General features: G+C 46.0%; 1 protein-coding gene across 3 annotated transcripts in view; it reads right to left on the bottom strand.

Moving 5' to 3' along the window:
- EXTL3 (exostosin like glycosyltransferase 3) overlaps nt 1-18,439 on the bottom strand; it is a 115,471-nt gene that overhangs the window by 41,012 nt on the left and 56,020 nt on the right. The window contains exons 3-4 of one of the 3 annotated variants that reach the window (XM_039697592.1): nt 7,298-7,387; nt 3,478-3,605 (exon numbers count right to left, since the gene is read on the bottom strand). The exons of 1 other annotated variant lie outside the window; for it this stretch is intronic. The gene's annotated coding sequence lies outside the window, so the exon portion shown is untranslated. The remainder of the gene's footprint in view (nt 1-3,477; nt 3,606-7,297; nt 7,388-18,439) is intronic. One more of the 3 variants, XM_039697591.1, reaches the window with a different exon arrangement.

Below are 18,439 nucleotides of genomic sequence, written 5' to 3'. Positions count from 1 at the left end.
AAGTCAAGAGGAAGCCAAGGTTACCTGCACTCACTTTCTGAGTATTAATTTTGACAGCACAAACTCACCCTGAAGAGGGTTTGTAACTGGAATAAAGAGGACAGCAACACCTTGCTGCCAGCTGAAGTCTGTGGGCAGGGATGGATGGAGCAAATCCTCCTGGAATCCATCCCCACGGCCATGAAGGGTCAGAAGATGTGCTGTGGGCAAACTGAACCTCATTGATTTGTCTTCTGAAACCATCCTTGGCAGATGCTGATTGCCTGGACAGCAGCAAGGTTTCTGATGGAGCCTCCTGTGTGGATATTCAGTAGGAAAACCAATGACTGGGGAGCTGGTGGAGCCTCCAGCCCAGCACAGTCAAACCTCAGCTGGACAAAGCCTCGAGCAATCCCATCCACCTCTGCCACAAGCAGGACACTGAATTAGAGACTTCCAAAGATCCCTTCCAAACTTGCTTGTTCTACAATACACAGAAATGCCAGAGAGAAGGTGGAAGCCTTTTCTGGAGATATCTGAATTAGATAATGCTGAAATGGGTAATAAAAATAAGTCTTGGTAAGTTTTTCATTGGATGTGTGGGCTGGTGGCAGCGAGGAGCCTCCCTGCACACTGTGCTTCCCTCTCTCCAACATTTACCTCTGGACACAGGAAAACATCTCTTCAGTTAAGTTAATCTCTTCACCTTCACCACTTTCACACTAAAATCCAACCTGTTTCAGTGGCATTGCAGGACAATACTTGTAGGAGGTGATAAAAGATTCATGAGAGCAACGCTGTGAGATTAAATGAGTTGGGCTGGCATTAAAAGACATTTAAGGGACAGCTTTTAAGGACCAGCTCTCTGCTCAACCACTACACAACCATTTCCCCAGATCCTTCAGCATGCAGGGAGATACACAAGGTGTGCACATCCCACCCTGGATCCAGTCTGGTTGCTGTAGTGGGAGAAAAAAAGCATGGATTAAATGCTGTCTGAATTGCAGATGCCACCAGGTTTGGCCCTTTTTTTAATGCCTCCCTGTTACTGGAAAGTAACTATTGAGTTTCACCAAAGTCAAAAGCTCCTCTCAGGTTCATTTCCCTTTCAGCTGTTCCAACAACTGTCTTGCCAAAATCCATGGAAGACAAAATCTATAGTTCCTAGGATTCACATTTTGAAACGGCTCCAAATGCAGAGCAAAGGTTTCACCTTTAAGACACTCTTGCAAGGCACACAGCTATCTCCCTGACTTTGTTGGTCCTGATCCAGATGGAAAAAAAAAAACCCCAAAGCAGAAGTCAGTTTTTTTTGCTGACCAGGATTACCTGGCTTAGTATCAGCAGCCTTCAAGGACATGGTCTAACACACCCGAGTGGAAATCACCAGTGCTGGATGCAGCTCCCTTAAATCCTCTAAGCCTTTGCTTCTCTGCTGGAACAGCTAACTGCTGATAAACTCACTTTCAGACTATTTTCACAAAACTGAAGGTCAGCAAATGATTTGCTAATTAAATCTGTCACATAATTTTCAGCCTGATGCATAACTCGAGCCAGCTCCACCAAGGCAGGCAGGGGTCAGCTGCCTGCTCTGAGGTGTGACAGGGCTCTGGGGTCACCAGGCCTTGGTGACAGATTCCTCAGAGCCACATCTTGCTGCAAGCTGTGCTCTGCAGCCTCTCCAAGCCCTGCACCCACCTCTGCACAGCTTGTCCATGTTTGGTGACCTGTTTTTGCTTTGGTGCATCCCTTGGCTCTGCACAGCAGCTCAGAAGTCACCCCTTGCCCAGGGTGGCTTTGCAGGTGAAGGGTGAGACCTTGCACTGATCAATTCCCAGCATCTAAAATGATCCTGACCCTTCTCAAAGTCACTCTGAAGAAACACAACAGTTCTGCCCCCCAAAAAGTCTCCAGTCTCGGGAGGTTGTTCTGTTTTCAACCAGAGGAGGGCAACCACACACATTGACAACAGGCAGCACCCTTCTACCTGATACAGAAAAATGCACTTTATTCCCATTCCCAACCACCAGAAGAGTTGTTTCATCTTTCCCATTGTGCCTCATTTATGTCTATTCCCTTCCTTGTGATATTTAAAGAGCATTCCCCATACAGAATCACAGAATTACAGAAAGGTTTGGGTTAGAAAGAACCTTAAAAATCATCCAGTCCCACCCCCTGCCATGGGCAGGGACACCTTCCACTGTCCCACATTGCTCCAAGCCCCATCCAGCCTGGCCTTGGACATTTCCAGGGGATCCAAGGGCAGCCACAGCTTCTCTGGGCACCCTGTGCCAGGGCCTCACCACCTTCTGAGTAAGGAATTTGTTCCTAAAATCCAGCCTCACTGCCCTCTGTCAGTGTAAACTAGCTGAGTAAATTCCCATGTGAAAGAGAATTCCTCATTCCCCCTGCTCAGCAGCAGCTCTGCTGGCTGGACCCAGGAGCCATCAAGCTTTGTCCAAACTGTGTGTGCCACTGACCTGAGGAGAATTCATCAGTCCCAGCTGGAAACTTGGGCACTGGGAGCAAGGAAACTGCTTGTGACATGGCTATAAATAGCAAAGGGATTTGGGATATTTTCTCCCTCTCGTGTACTCCTGCCTGCCCTGCTCACACAAACCCTTCAGAGCCTGGATCAGGCTGCTCTGATGCTCTCCTGCCAATTTTGAATCATGAAATGGAGGTTAAAGGGTTTGTTCAGGAGAGCAAAGCAACCTTAACTTTTATATCCTGAGGGAGAATATCCTGCAATTAATGCCATTCCTCAGCAATTAGCTGGAAAACCCAGGGAAAGGCAGGAGTTTGTGGGAGAGGCCCCAGGTGATTCAGCTCTTCACCCTCTCCCTGTGGACATTTCAACTGGAGGGACAGGGTGAGACACAGGGATTCACTCAGTAATGAAATGGAACTTCAGCAGTTTTTAAGGATTTTTAAGGATACTCACTTCTCCATCATCATTATGCTCTTGTGGTAAAAGCCACTTTACAAGCTCAGCTAACCTGGGATGATGTTGCATCACCACCTGATGTTGATAAACAATTATTAAAGGAAAAAAACAAACAAAACAAAACAAAGAGGCAAACAAATCCACACTTCTCCTCTGGGCTGGGGTGGTTTTCAGCACCATTATCAGGCACTGATAAAAGGGGAAGAAGGAGCTCTGTGGTTTTGATATGGGCTGCTGTGGTCCTGTTTTGGGTCTGTTTTCTGGCCCAAATCCAGAGGTGTAAGCCAGCCATGCTCTCGAGCTCACCTGCCCAAACACCCAGCCACATCTGACTTGCCTTGGAGGTTTAATTCCTGCTTGTGCCAAAGTCTGGATCAATGGCAGCTGGCTGAGGCCACCACTGGCTGGCTCCAGCCTGGACAAGTGAGTGAACAGAGCAGCCCCTCAGTCCCAAACCTGAGCTGTGCTCCCATCTAGGAGCAAACCTGGATTTAAAAAATCCCAGTTTTACATTATTCCATAACATTCAGCAATAAATAAATCCCACAAACCTGGGGAGGGTTTTTACTCCAGGAGATGCTGAAGTGACAGGGAACTTCCCTTTTGTGGGGACAATACGAACCAGCAGGGAGCAGAAAGGCATCCAAAATATCACTTTTCAAAGCAGCAACAGATTTTTCTGTCAAAGGAGAGATTTCACAAGGATGTCTTTGGTATGGGTGGATTCATGGCAAAACAAGCAAAGCGACAGACACACGACCATTTCTCTTTTCGGAGCGTGGAAAAGCTTTCAGGACATTTATAAAATTAGAGCTGCTGCTGCTGCTGAACATCTCAGAGGGAAAGGGAGGGAGAGGAAGTGTTTCCCCCATGCAGCTCTCCAGCAGCAGACTCTGATTGTACTCGGTGGGAAACAAGGAGCACTCTCAGCACCTTCCCTCCCATGGAGCTCCAGGCACAGGGGAAGCTCAGCAATTTGCAGGATTTGGGTCCTTGCTTTTGCTCCCCTTCCCTCCCCATCCTCCCTTTGGATGGAAAGACTGAGGAGAACACAGCAATTAAGGAATTTGAAGCCTCACCAGCAGCTACTCTGAATGCAGGCACATGAAGCAGCAGGATTCTGCTGGTGACATTTGGACCACAAATGAAGCCCCCAAGAGTAATAAACAATCAGGTAAAGAAATCTGGAAAGAAATTACCCAGCACACCTCGTCTTCCTGGCCCCCATGAGATCCATATAAAATGTGTTAATGCATCTGATTATGATCTAAATTATGTACAGAGGCTCCTGCCAAGCACTCTGTGAAGTTTCTTTATTGTTAAGTTGGAAGCTATTTAAGAACAGTCCAGTCATCATGTTTCAAATTAGATTTGGGGGAAAAAAAACATATTCCTATTTTATTGCTGGCTCAGAACATGGGAGAAGGTTGGGATGTGGGTTTCTCTGCTGAAGAAAGAGCCAGTCTGTTCCCTGTCCTTTGCTGTCACCTGAGCTGTGTGCCTTTACTGTACCCACACATGCCAGAGAATCATTGCAGTTTCATATTTTTTGCCACACATTTTTTCCTGAAATGGGGATAAAACACAAAGGTGTTCCCATGCACACTCTCCACAGGCCCAAAAACTTTGAAAGAAAGGATTTCTGGAAGAGTTCTGCTGAGAAGGGCTGGCCAAACACCACGTGAGACTTCCCTCACACCTGAGCTGTCACTTATGCTGCCACTCCTTTGTGCTGCTTGCAGGCAGGTAAAAAAGCTGCTTCTCTCCCCAGCTCCAGGACTGGAGCTTTTTAAAAAACAGACATACACCACTGCCAGGTGTAAATTCAAATTTGGGAGGGCACCCATAGTTTTAACTGCAAGCCTGACAATCTCATGTGTGCTGAAAATTCCAGCAGCCCAACGTGTGCTTTCTCTTCTGCTGCTGTCTGGCCAAGGATCAGCATCCTTTGCTCCATGGATCAGCATCTCCTTCCCCCTGCAGGGCTGGATTCCCAAGTCAGAGCCAAGGGCACCTTGCTCAGAGCAGCTGGATTTTAAAAGGAAGGGCCCCACAGTTATTAAAAGGATCTTCCATCCATTACCTCTGCCCTTCCAAGCTCACAGCTGCATAAATCTGGACTAAGCAGGGCCCTGTGGAAGTGGAATAGGATATAAATAGTTTTTACAGGTTGGTTTTGCTCTATATGTGTATATAAATCATACACACACATATATATATGCCAGATATATCTGAAACTCATTGAATCATGGAATAATCTGGGCTGGAAAGGACTTTAAAGAGGATCCCATTCCATCCCTGCCATGGGCTGGGACATCTTCCACTGTGCTCCAAACTCTGTCCAACCTGGCCTTGGACACTTCAGGATCCAGGGGCAGCCACAGCTTCTCTGGGAATTCTACTCCAGGGTCTCACCATCACTCTTACAGTAAAGAATTTCTTCCTCCAATGTCATCTAACCCTGCAGGAAGTCAGGGAGAAGAACTACCATTTCTAGCCACCGTGGTAATGTAGTGGTTTAAACACCCAAAAAAATGCTTTAATGTAGGATCACAGGCTGGATCCCAGCCAGGCAACAGCACTGCTTTTAAAGGAGTATTTATCTCCATAAAACACTTCCTAAACAACGTGCTCAGTGCTTGAAAATAAAGCCTTGCTAAACAACCAGATTTTAACCTGGAATTCTGCATGCTGGCATTCTCTGCTGCTCCAGGTAAGTCTGATTCCCTTACACAGCATGGTGATTTTCTTTTTAAGAAGAAAAGGAATTTTCTCTTTCAGTTTAACTTTGAGGCAAGATGGAAGACCACAGCCTGGCCTCAAAGATGTGAGATCTTTTGAACTCCAAGTCAGCAGGCTCTCACAGGAGCTGAGCTCGAGGGCTGCTCTGGAATAAATCAAAAAGGATTTACTCTTTCACTTGAACAAGGCAGGAAAAAAAAAACCTCCATAGATGCACAGATATGGGCTTGGGAGACAGCTAACAGCTTTTTAAAAAGTCATTACTTGAACAAGGCAGGAAAAAAAAACCTCCATAGATGCACAGATATGGGCTTGGGGGTGGGGAGACAGCTAACAGGTTTTTAAAAAATCATAAAAAAAAGGCAACTTAAGAATGCCATGATGGTTTGATAGTCCCAGTCCCATAAGCTAAACACCCCCCTGGCATGGCTGGATTTCCTGCAGGAAATCACAGGCACAGTTGCTAAGCCTGCTGGAAGCAGTTCAGCCCAAGAATATCAGGAGCAGATGCTCCAAGGACACGGTGCTCCTGGAGAAATCCTCTGCCAGGGAGTCAAAACAGGGGCTTGAACTGGCCGTGTGTCACTGGAGCTGCAGCTGTGACCTCCTCACAGAGGAGCAGAGGGACCTTGGGAGCACCTCTTGTGCTTTGTGCTGAACCACAGCCCATCACACCTCATCCAAGCTCTCCTGAGAGCAGGAATCACATTTAGCAGCCAGATTCTCACTCTGGTGGCTCCCAGTCCAAAACTTGGGCAGCTTTGTGCAGGATGCCACTGCCCCGTGGTGGTGTCCTTTCCCAGGAAATGCCACTCCCTGGAACAGGCAGGAGTGACTCCTTTGCTTCATTCCTGACACCTTTGCTGGAGCCCAAACTCATCAGCAGTTTTGACAATGCTCCAGAGCCTGAGCTTGCCTGAAGGAGCTCAGCACAGGGCACAAAATCTCATCCTCTGGCTTCCAACAGGAGTGAGAAGAAAACTGGGGAAGGAGAAATGTGCTGCTGGCAGCAATTCCAGCCTCTGCAGTGAGATTGGAAAGCTCCCAGACAACCACACAGCCCCACAAGAGCTGTGATCAGCACCCATGGACTAATCCTCACACCTTGATTACAAAGAGTTTGGGGATGAGAATCTGCCCAGAGAATGATGCTAAAGAAGAAAAATGTTCAGAGCCCAACTTCCCCCTGAGCTGTGTGCAGGGATTTGGATCCCAAGGCACCCAGACACTGAGCTCAGACCATCAGTGACATTCAACAGTGCTTTTAAAATCAGAATTGAAAACTGCTGAAACCAGAATATTGTGAAATAAATGCTGCTTCTTCTCCTGCACTTCTGCCAAATGAATTTGGCTAAAACTTTCAGCAATTAATGGATGATTAAATGAAAGAGCTGATGGCCAAAAAATATGTAAGGAGCTTGATTAAAGCTCTGGGGGTGACACTGTGCTGGTCCTGCCCTATTTTTACAAGTTTTTCTTATCTCAACATTATTTCAACTGGACTATGGGGAGGAGGAGAGTGTTGTTAGGAGATGTTTTGGTAAATTATGTTAAAATCCAGCAAGGGAAGAAGCAACTTAACCCCAGGCGTGGGGCAGCCTGACACTGCAGAGTTCCTTTGTGCTTTACCTGCTGTCCCTCAGCACCTTGGCTCAGACCTGTCCCACTCCTTCTCCACCTCTCTTCTTTCTCCCAGTGCTGATCTCAAGGGTTTCCCTCCTGTTTAACAGAAAAACACAGAAAAAAACCACATGGACCCAAGAAATAAGTTATGCACGGCCTCGAGGCATTCTGACACAAATATTCCTTCTGGACCTCTCCAAACAGGGACTGAGCAGCCTGGGGGAATGGAAGGTGGCTCTGCCCATGGCAGGGTGTGGAACAAGATGAGCTTTAAGGTTCCTTCCCTCCCAAAACATTCTGGAATTCTGTGATTTATGACGTGGTCTTAAGTCTGGAAGCTCCCACAAGTTTGACAGTTTGGGAATTGTCCCTCAGTTGGGAGTGAGGCACAAATGAGACCACCTGGAGAAGGGATATTGCAAATCTAAAAGGGATCAGACGTGAGTGATCAGCTCCCTGCTCCATCAGTTCTGAGCCCCTTCCAGGCATTCTCAGCTTTCTCAGCTCACTTCACACACAATTCTTCCTGAATGATAATAATTTATAATTAACTGCAAAATGATAATTGACAGCTCTCAGGTTAGATCCATGGGATCATTTCCCACAAAAATATTAAATAAAGTCATCATCTCCATTGTTCCACAAGTGCCAAGGTCCAAGAGGATCATTACAAGCCTGACCTGTTCCGTGACACACCCCGAGTTCCACCCAGCCTCAAGCCCAGCAATTCCCACCAATTCCTCATCCACTTTCTCCCCTAGCTCAAATCCTCTCTCAGCCACACCTCTGCTGCAAACAACCCCTCTGATCTCAGCAGACAAACAGACCAAAAAAAAATTAAAAGAAAAATAAAATACCTTTTGTTAAGAAAAGCCCAAGGCTCCAGGATTATCCTTCGCAGGCGCCCATCAGTGGCATTTCCCTTTGTTTTAAAACAAAAAGGATCCTCTACAGCCTGCCTTCATCCTCCCACACAGCCTCTGGGACAGCAGAGCATCTCAACCTCCCTCTCCCCACCCTGACTCTCACTAATGGGTTCCATCCTCGCAGCCTCTCCCCAGCCCCAGCTCCCTGCAGGGAGTCAGGGCTGCTCCTTGGAGGCTGGGGCTGCTTATAAAGGCTGCTCCCATCCCCTTCCACCCCTTCACTTCAGCTGGCAAAACACTTCTGAGTGCCCACATCTTTGGGATGCAAAGAAGGAAACACTTGGGGATGGGAGCTGGTCTCTCCTGGCAGGCTGCAGGTGCTGGCAGGGCTCCATCAGCAGACACCACAAAATGTTTGCAGCAACAAGAACAGCCAGGACCCTTCCACCCCTCCTTCCTTCCTCCCGGAGCTCTCCAGAAGTCACGAGTGAAGATGGAACTGAGCAGCCACAGCTGAGGGTTTCATGCCAACGTGACCTGGGAAATATCCACCCCAAAGCTCACCCACGCTGCAGCAGCCAGCATCTGCACAGCCCTCGCTGCCTCTCCCAGCTCTGGAGATGTTTCATGGCAAGCTTGGAATGCTGACAGCTTACAAAACAAAAATCTGCCTTTTTTTTTTTTTCTTCAAAGTCACAATTTTATTTTTTTTTAATTCCAGCCATTTGGGGCAAAGGAGCCAAGGAATCAAGAGCATATGGCAATGGGATGGCCCAAATCCATCAGGCAAACAAACCACTCTCCTGAGAGTCACAGGATTGTCTGGGTTAGAAGGAACCTCAAATATCACCTCATTCAACCCCCTGCCATAGGCAGGGACACCTTCCACTAAAACAGAGCTTAGGAGTTTTTTTTAAAAAGCCTAAATTTAATGTAAGCTCTGGAAAGCTTCAGAATAAATGCCACTTTATGATTAAAGGCCCTTGTCTAATAAACACTATATGATTAATATGATGTAAAAATTCCAGCATATATTTAATATTTTATTCACTGTAATTAAAGCAATAACAGCACCCCAGCAGAGGCTCACCCCAAAAAAAAAAAGGGTGATTTCTCCCTACTCTCCACCAGAGAAGAGGTGGCAAGTGGCTGTTCTAACTTCATTTCATATTTTATTAGCTTTTACAAGCCAGCTATGCTAAAAGGTTGCACCAGTAATTTAAACTGCACTTGTCAGCAGAAGTGAAGGACATTGTGGGATACATTTTATTCCAGCTCTTTTATTGCCTGGCTCCTCGGAGTGATTCAAGCAGCTTAAGGATTTCAGAGGCACTGTCACAACAGTTTCTGGCCCATCACAAGCTGCTATTTCAACAAAAAAAAAAAAGCACCCAAAAACTTCAACTTTCAAAGAACTGGCTGGAGCAGCAGAAGCTGTTCAAGACTCAGCAACTCCTGAATGCCACCAAATTGTTCCCTGACAGGGACAGGCACTTTCTGCAATGTAATTCCCCCTCGGCAGAAGGGGAGGGGGATCCATAAAACAATAAACCAGGGGGAAATGCTGATTTCTGCAGCTCTGCCAAACCCCAGGAACACACAGAAACACGTCGTGACTCTCCCCACCATCAGGAGCCAGCAGGGCTCTGTCACATCTGCTGGGACACAGGTGACAAACTGAGGCCAGGAGCACAACAAGGCTGGCACAGACCCAACCCAGGAGTGCTGGCCAGAGGAGAGATTTGAAGTTTTGAAGATTCCTGAGGCAGCAGGCACCTGTCCCAGGGTTCTGCTGGACTCTTCCCTATGGATGATCAAAAAGCAAATGAATTCCTTGACCAGGGACCAGCCTGACCACTCAGGCTGGTGGGAAATGTTGGTTTTCATCCCCATCCAGCTGCCCTGGACACTGCAGGGCTGGAGAGGAGGAACACCCCACTGCTGGCTGCTTGCCTGGCACTCAATTCCAGATCCCATTAGGGAAACCATCCCAGGAAAACAGGGAAATGTCACTTTGTGGGAGGGTGGAAGGAGCAAGGGCCATTCCTGGCCAGAGCACTGCAGACAATGCTGTGACTGAGCCTGGTGTCCCCAATTCCTTGTCCCCCTTCAGCACAAGCAGACACTGTGCCAGGAGAGATCCATGGTTCAGGACAAGCAAAACTTACTTTGCAAAGAAACATCTTTTAAGCAGAGGGAAAGTTCTTAAACCTGGACTTCAGCATTTTTAAGTCTGGGGCATGTTTTAATGTATTAAAAAAAAAAGTTTTTCAGGTCACCTTTGATGCAGAGTTGTCTGGAAGGGGGAGGCTGTCAGATGGTGTCTTAGCAAGGGAATATCTGTTCCCTGGGCACGGACTCAGAGCCCTGTGAACCCCCTATGGCACCTGAATATTCCATGTTTGTACTCCAAGCCCCACGGACACTCCTTTGATGTGGTGAGCTGCAGCTCCTAAAGGTCTCTGGAGATCACAGCAATCCACGTGATGGGATGGATTCAGTGGATAAGGAGCCTTCCATCCTTTGAAACAGAACTTTGCTGTTGTTATCTTTTCCAAAGAACATTTTAATTGCTTTTTTTTTTTTTTTCCCCATGCCTGGTGCAGAGAGCAGCTGTGGAGAGATGCCCAGGAAGGCTCCTGTGCTCCACAGGGAATCCAGCCCTGCTCTTACACACATGGCCTCTCCTGCTTGCTGCTCCAACAAAAACAAGACCTACATCCTCCTGGAAATGAAACCCAGCCTCTCAGATATGTACACAGATCTCCTCCTGCCCTGCAGGAAAAAGAGAATTTGCAGCCCCAGGTGGCCTGGAGCAATCCCTGCTCGTGGGGGCTGGGGCAGGCCAGGAGTGGAACACAAAGCACTAAATGACACCTTGGGGTATTTAATGCTCCCAGTTTTATTTTCTGACCTCATCTTGCCACCAGCCAGAGAAATTTGTCCATTTTTCTCTGCTCATCCTCACAGAGTTCACCAAAAAGCTTTTTCCTTTACTCACAAAAACATCCCAATCTGCTTCCATCTCACTCTTCCCTGACAATTATCTCCACTTGCTTCCCTATTTTCTCTCTATTTTCTCTTCTTTCAAGGCTTTTATCCAGGCTGGTTTTTTCTTTCCCTCACCTGCCTGCACCACCATTATTTCAGAGGTGCCACTGCCAATCTAAAATTTGGTTTCAGTGCAATTATTTAAGCTCATTCTCCTGCACTAATGCAGACAAATATGACAACCTAATACAGAAATATGCCCAGGAAATCATTCCTGGGATGCTCCACGCTGAGCTGAAGGCCAGCATGATGGAGACAGAGCAACAAGCCCAGATCCACAGCTCTGGAAAGCATTCCTGGCACTCCCATTCCAAGTGCCATTAAGGAGATGCCAAAGTCCAGCAGACATTTGGACAACACAAAACATGAAATTGAGCTCTGATCTTTAAGAGCAGAAAAGTTTCCCAGGCTAATTCAGGCAACATGTCCCATAAAAATGGCCAAAAAACCATCAGGGTCCATTAACTGCCTTTGCTCTCCAGCATTTGCTCCTGAATTGTTTATGCACAGAGGTTACCCAGCACATTAATCCTCCAGAAAAGGACATGTAGAGCAGATTTGGAAATGAAAGAGTGCTTGGGAATCCATTATTATGAGTGGGATAACACAGGAGGGGTCTACAGGGGGAAAAATCCCCATAAGAAAACTCCAGAGAGCCCCTATTTACATCCCACTTCAGCAAACAAAATCCCACAAACAGGGAAATTAAAACCTGCTGTTGCAAGCAGAGGGAAAGTCAAAGATTTTATGATCCCATTGTGAGAAAGGAATTTTAACAGGCTGCTGAAGGATAAACTGTTAGTTTCTTCCATAAACCTGAACAACACCAAGTGATTTCCCAGAAACAAATTGGGAAATTATCCTCCCTGGCCCCAAGAGTCAAGTCCAAACCTGCCAAGCTTCTCCTGCCTTTTCCTTATCCTGTACCTGGGTTCAGCCTCAAGATCCAAATTCAGGCAGGCTGGAGATGCCCTAAAAGCTGCTGAATCACCAGAAGGGAAAGGGATTGAAGGTAATAATTCACCTTCAGCTGAGCAGGAGCCTGCCAGCACACAGGGCAGGGTGGAACTCAGGCTGGAAATGCTCCACTGAGAGCTCTGTGTGTTCCCAATCCCCCAGCCCAGATGCCACAATTCCCCTTTCCTGCCCTCTTGCAGGAGACACAACTCTCAGCCTTGACCTTTGGATGGCCAAGTGACCACTGAAATCCCAAAGGGACAAAGATTCCCTTTAAAAATCCCTAAATTTCCTCAGCAAGCTCAAGTCTGCAAACCTAGAGAGGGCTTTGCATAGGAAAAGAAGGAATGCACAGGGAATTCCAAGGTGGAAATGAGGGTGGATAAGGAAAACAGGGCATTTACCATGGAACTGTTACTCCTGACATTAATCAACAAGAAAAAAGACAATATTTCAGCTGGGTATTAGGGATAATTTCTTCCCCAGAAGAGCTGGTGGAGCCCCCATCCCTGGAGGGATTTAGAAGCTGTGTGGATGTGACACTTGGGGACATGGATCAGTGGTGGCTTTGGCAGTGCTGGGGAACAGCTGGACTCAATAATCTCAGAGAAGTCTTCCAACCTAAATGATTTCATGATTAGGACTTAATTTTGAGAGGAAAGAAAGGCTTTTTTTTCCCCCCTTATCTAACTCAGATAAACTTTATTAAAGAAATCACTTTGCACACACTTCAGAGGCTCAAGACTTTGAAATTAAGGTTTTTGGTGTTCCTCTTCACCTGAACCAACAGCTGGGGATTTTACAAATCCTTTTCACCTTAAACCAGCTGAGTGGCACAGAGAATTACCATTAAGTCAGGGATGCTCAGCAGGGGTAAATGAACTGCTGCAAAGAATAACTTGAGGCACATCAGAATCTGTCTTGGCACAGTTCTTCCTTCTCCAGCAGAAAGAACACATAGAAGTAGCAACAATCCCCCTCCAGAAAATTGTCCTAAGCTCCCAGCCCACTGCCAAAATTCATTTGAAAGGAACTGATCCAAGCCAGAACTTCCAGGATTTTATGGTGCAAAGCCACCCTCTGTTCCACGACAGCATTTTGCTTTCACAGCAGAAAAGGTGCCTTGAGATTTTGTCTTCAAGAGAGGCAATGGAAACTTCCTTTGCTGGAAGGAAACTGGTGTCACCCTCTCTGGATACCTCAGTATTCCAACAGGTAAAGAAACAGCAAGTATAACCTCCAAAAATAAATTCAGAGGCAGCAAATCCAACCCTTCCTGGGAGTTTCTCCAGTGATTTATCCCAGCCCGTGTCTACCTTCCAATGTCACCTTCCATGCAGCTTCTCCCTACTCCCAGAAAAGGGATTCAAGTTTTGCTCTCTCTCCTGATCCATAAGCACAGTGGGAGAGTTTAAAAGTTCAACTCTAGATATTTTCACCCTGATCCAAAAGCTGCCCTGCTGCTCCTTCTGCAGGATCTCCAGCTCTTCCCACATCTATTTTAACACACGGATATTGGAGCTAAATAAGCTACTTGAACAGTATTTTCAGAAATTCAGTTTTTGGAATAAAAACATCCTTTGTTCCTACTTCCCAGCCCACATGTCCATAGATGGCATTAAACATTTCTTACTCAGGGAAATGAAGCAGATTTGGCTGCTCAGCCCAACCACGAGCACCTCTGCAGAGCAGCTGCTCCTGAGGGCTGAGCCCTGTGCCCCAGGCACAGCCCACCCTGCTCACTCCATCCTGCACTTTAAAAATCACCTGGACTGCTCCAAGTCATTTATCACGTTCTTGGAACAATTTATTACTCCACTGGTGTTGTGAACTCCACAGATTTTCTTGTTCTCTGTGCTTGATGAAAATCACAAGGGCCGGGATGCAGCTACTCCTAGGAACTGCCATGATCACATCTACAGCTTTATCACGGCTTTTCCATGACTTTTATTTCCTATCCTGATGAAAAAAGAGCAGAGACAGGGGCTCACAGGATCTTCATGGCAGCTCTGATGCTGCCTGGTCACACAAAGATGGATTTGTTCAGAGCAGCTCACGGAGAACCCACTCCTCCCTATAAGCACAAATTTTACACTCAATTTCTTTTCACTATAGACAAGAGAAAATTGATTAAGCACAAGAAGTGCTCCTTAAAAAATGAATCTGCTTATCTGCTCTCTATCAAACAAAAATAACCTGAAAAACTGGCAAATCTAAGTGTTTGCCCAGCAGATAAGGCAAATCATCCTTCAGTGACTCTCCCATTTTCCTCCTGCTACCTTGAACTCCTGCAGGTCTTTGTCACCACAGGAACCATGGGTGGTGCCACCAGCAGTGATGTTTATTTAATTCTGTAACTTCAACATGTGCAAAACCCTTGTCAGGAGGCTGTGAAGTTCAGAGCTCTGCTGCATTTTGTCACAGGCTCCATCTCAAAGTCAAGCAGGTTGTTTGCTGGTTTGGTTTGTGACACAGGAACGTCTCCTGCACTAATTCCTGCATGGGGGACATGTGTGGTCATCTCAGCTGTTTTCTGTGCCAAGAAAAAATTCCTGCATCAGAAAGACAGGTCCAAAATATTCTGTAATGCCTCACCATATTTATTTTTCTTGCACTTCCACCAGAAGAAAAATAAAGGTTTTTATCCCCACTGTCCCCTGTGAGACTCCCAGCCAAGAGCCCAATGCACCATCCACCTCCAGCCTGGATTCCTACAGAGATACAATTTGTACAGCTGGGTTTTCTAAAATCTCCTGAAGCTGTTTCAACCCAAATCTGGCCCGGGATGAAGCTCTTAAAGCACCAACATTGTCCTTCCACAAGGACAGGAGCCTCAGAGGATGGGCAAGGACTGGCAGCTTCTGCTCATGAGGGGATGCCTCAGATTTTAATCTATCACAGAATGGTTTGTGCTGAAAGGGAAAGCTCATCCAGTTCCACCCCCTGGCACGGGCTGAGACATTTTCCACTACCCCAGGCTGCCCTAAAGCCCATCCCTAAACACTTTGACATTTATATTTTATCATTTTCACCATCATACACCTATGTATACATACAGATTTTCACATACAGGGAGGGCAAGTCCCACTGAATTCCATCATCCCTGCAAAAGTAAAATGCAGGCTGTTCAAAACCAGTGCTCTGAATTTCTGAAGAGATTGTTTCCAGCAGCTTCCCCAAAATGACACAGGATCCAACCCGAGGGTGGGATTCAGTGATGATGAAGAAATACAGCTTTTTCTCCCTCCTCTCCCTCTTAATTCCCTGCCCTTATTCCCTCATGATTCCAAACTGGCCCAGCTTGGGTGGATTTTTATGGGAACTGCAAATGAGGTATTTGCCAAATATCCAGTTGCAGAGGCACCGTGACTTGAATTGATCACCCTGACTTTATTTTTATTTCTTTTTAATTGTAAGGAAATGTATTTTCTCAGTCTCACCCTCCAAAACAGCTGAACAGTTTGCATTACAGTCTTCCCAAAAAGCACCAGCAAGCAACAAATTGGAATGTTCTACCTGAAGTTTGGCATAATATGAACAATGAAAAATGGGATTTTCAAACACAGAAAAAGTTTAGGAATGCCACCATTCCCCTGTCCCAGATTAAGAACATCCATCAGTCCCCTCTCAGGGCTCCTCACCCACCCTTCTCTGCTGCAATACCCAATTTAGGCTGCCTGCTCCTTTGGAAAAGACCTCAATATTTTATTTGTCCGTAAAATACACATCAGTGCTGCTTTGCACCCAAAACCACCCATTTTAGCCATAAAGGTTATTAAAAATTCCCTTTAGATGCCCATGCACAGACCACCAGCAGGATTTCTGAGCAGGCAGAACACGAATGTGTGTTGTGATACATTATTCACATTTCCATAATCAGGATTTCACGTTACTCAAAAGCAATTTGATGTTTGGTTTGGTTTGGTTTTATTTTTTTTTTTAAGTCTCCAGCAAACCCTAAAGCTGGGGATGAAGAAGAGGAAGGGCAGGTCAAACCAGACACTGTTTTTACATGATCCTTGCCCAATTCTAGTTCTCCACAGCCAAGCAACAAAAAAAATCCCTCTCACAAAAATCAGATGGCACCGTAACCAAGCCCACCATGGAAAATAAGGAATCAGAAGGGGAAGGCATGGGGCAGGATGCTGATACATCTGATGCTGCCACTCTTGTCTCAGCTCATTATTTGAGGCAGCCTGGGCTCCCCATGAGTCCCACGGAGCACTAATGACTTAATCAAGGGACCTCCCTGGGGCTGAGGGAGATGCTCATGAATAACAGCATCAAATCAAAGCTGGGAAATCAGTGGCACCCTCTGGAAAACTGATGGGATCAGCTTAAATCCTTAAGTGGTGCCTCCATCCTGCCTCGTACCAAAAAATTGCCCTGAGTAGAGCTGGAGGCATGAGGAATGCTAAAAAGCCAAAAGTGGGGAGCTGGGTTCCAGAAGTGTGCAGAAAACTGATCCACACCTTTGGATAGTGCCACAAGGGGCAGGACACAGGGAATGGGACAAGGACAGACACAAGGCAGGGTTAGATGGGATCTTGGGAAGGAATTCTTGGCTGGGAAGGTGGGGAGGCCCTGGCAGAGGGTGCCTGTGGCATTCACATTCTCTAGAAAAATCCCTTCACCCAGGATTTTTCTCCTGGGAAGCTGAGAAGCCTCAGAGAAAAAGGAAAACAATTTTATCTGATTTGCTTCTCCTGTGTTTTGCTCATGTGGAACGTGTCTGGAGATTGTTTACCCACAGGTGATTGTTTCACTGGATTCTGCTGTGAGTTGTTTTCACTCACCATCTCTGGATGTGTTTTAAAAAAGGCTGGACATGGCACTGGCTGCTGTAGTCTAGATTCTGAGTTGAGGTGTTAGGACATAAATTGGACTTGATGACCTTAGAGGTCTCTTCAACCTCATTATTCTGTGATTCTGTGACTCATTGGCCAATTAGGGCCAAGCTGTGTGGAGACTCTGGAAAAAGTCACGAGTTTTCATTATTATCCTTTTAGCATTCACTAAATATTCCTTTCTGAATTCTTTAGCATAGTACAGTATTATTTAATATAATAAAGTATTGTAATAAATGAGCCTTCTGAGAACATGGAGTCAGATTCATCATTCCCGCCTTCATCAAGACATTCCCAACAAAAACAACAGGTGCCCAAAGAAGCTCTGGCTGCCCCCAAATCCCTGGAAGTGTCCAAGGCCAGACTTCCAGGGCTTGGAATAACCTGGGATGGTGGAAAGTGTCCCTGCCCATGGCAGGGGGTGGGATGAGATGACCTCTAAAGTCCCTTCCAACCCAAACCATTCTGGGATTCCACGGTTCTAAGGCAGGAGTATTTGTGCACATCCGTACAATTTCCAAAGTTCAAGGCACATTTTTTGAGTAATTTCATTTTTCAAGCCAAACTGGACAGCGACTTTACAGTCACCAAGCTCCTCGTGCACACTGAGTGCTGCAAAATCTGCAATGACTTCAAATTCTTTACCATTAACATATTCTCCATATTAATCTTCCCCAAATGATCCATACTGGGAATTTATGTATGACTCAGTATTAAAATCCACTGTAACTGTGTCTCTGAGCATGTCATGGAGCTTAAATACAGGCGAGCAGAGGGCATTAAGAGGCTGCTGAGAATCATTTTCTAGTACATTGGAAAGGACAAACTGTTTTTATGAGTGTGTGTTTTACAGTCTGTTTTTTCAAATTACATCTAAAATAGTTCCCAGATGAAAGTTGCATCATTCCAACTTCAACCTAAGGAATATTTTATTTTTAAAAACCAGAAATTAAATAAAAAGAGGTGAAACTTCAGAAAATCTGAGTCCACTGAAAGGTCAACGGTGTCTTGTGCTGCTCAGAGAGGACTCAGAGACAGGGTGGAAAGAAACCTTGAGACTTTTTTCTGAGCAAAGATTCAAATAATAAGGAAACAGTCCTAAAACAGTAGCATCAAAGTTTGTCCTTAATTCCACAATGAGTGCATCAGACTGTGGCAAATTTCTTTACAAAGCTCCAGGCATCCACAAGGCAGCTGGAGAGAAAAAAGGATTCCCTTGCCCACCATGTTCTCATCCACTGCTCCAAGCAGCTCTCCTTCTGCAAATCAATATTTTCCATTATTTTTAAGTATCTCATACATGGCTCTGACACTCTTCCCAACTCACAGCACCCCCAAAACTGGAACTCAGCTTTTAATGAGCATCAGGAATGATGGTCCAGCTCATCTCTGGGTGATGCAGATCCCTCTGGTTCTGCCAAGCAAAC

The sequence above is a fragment of the Passer montanus genome, unplaced genomic scaffold, assembly GCF_014805655.1.
Source record: "Passer montanus isolate IOZ18808 unplaced genomic scaffold, ASM1480565v1 scaffold119, whole genome shotgun sequence".
Classification (NCBI taxonomy): Eukaryota; Metazoa; Chordata; class Aves; order Passeriformes; family Passeridae; genus Passer; species Passer montanus.
The sequence above is the reverse complement of the archived record's forward strand: the minus strand, read 5'-3'. Positions and strand labels throughout refer to the sequence as shown.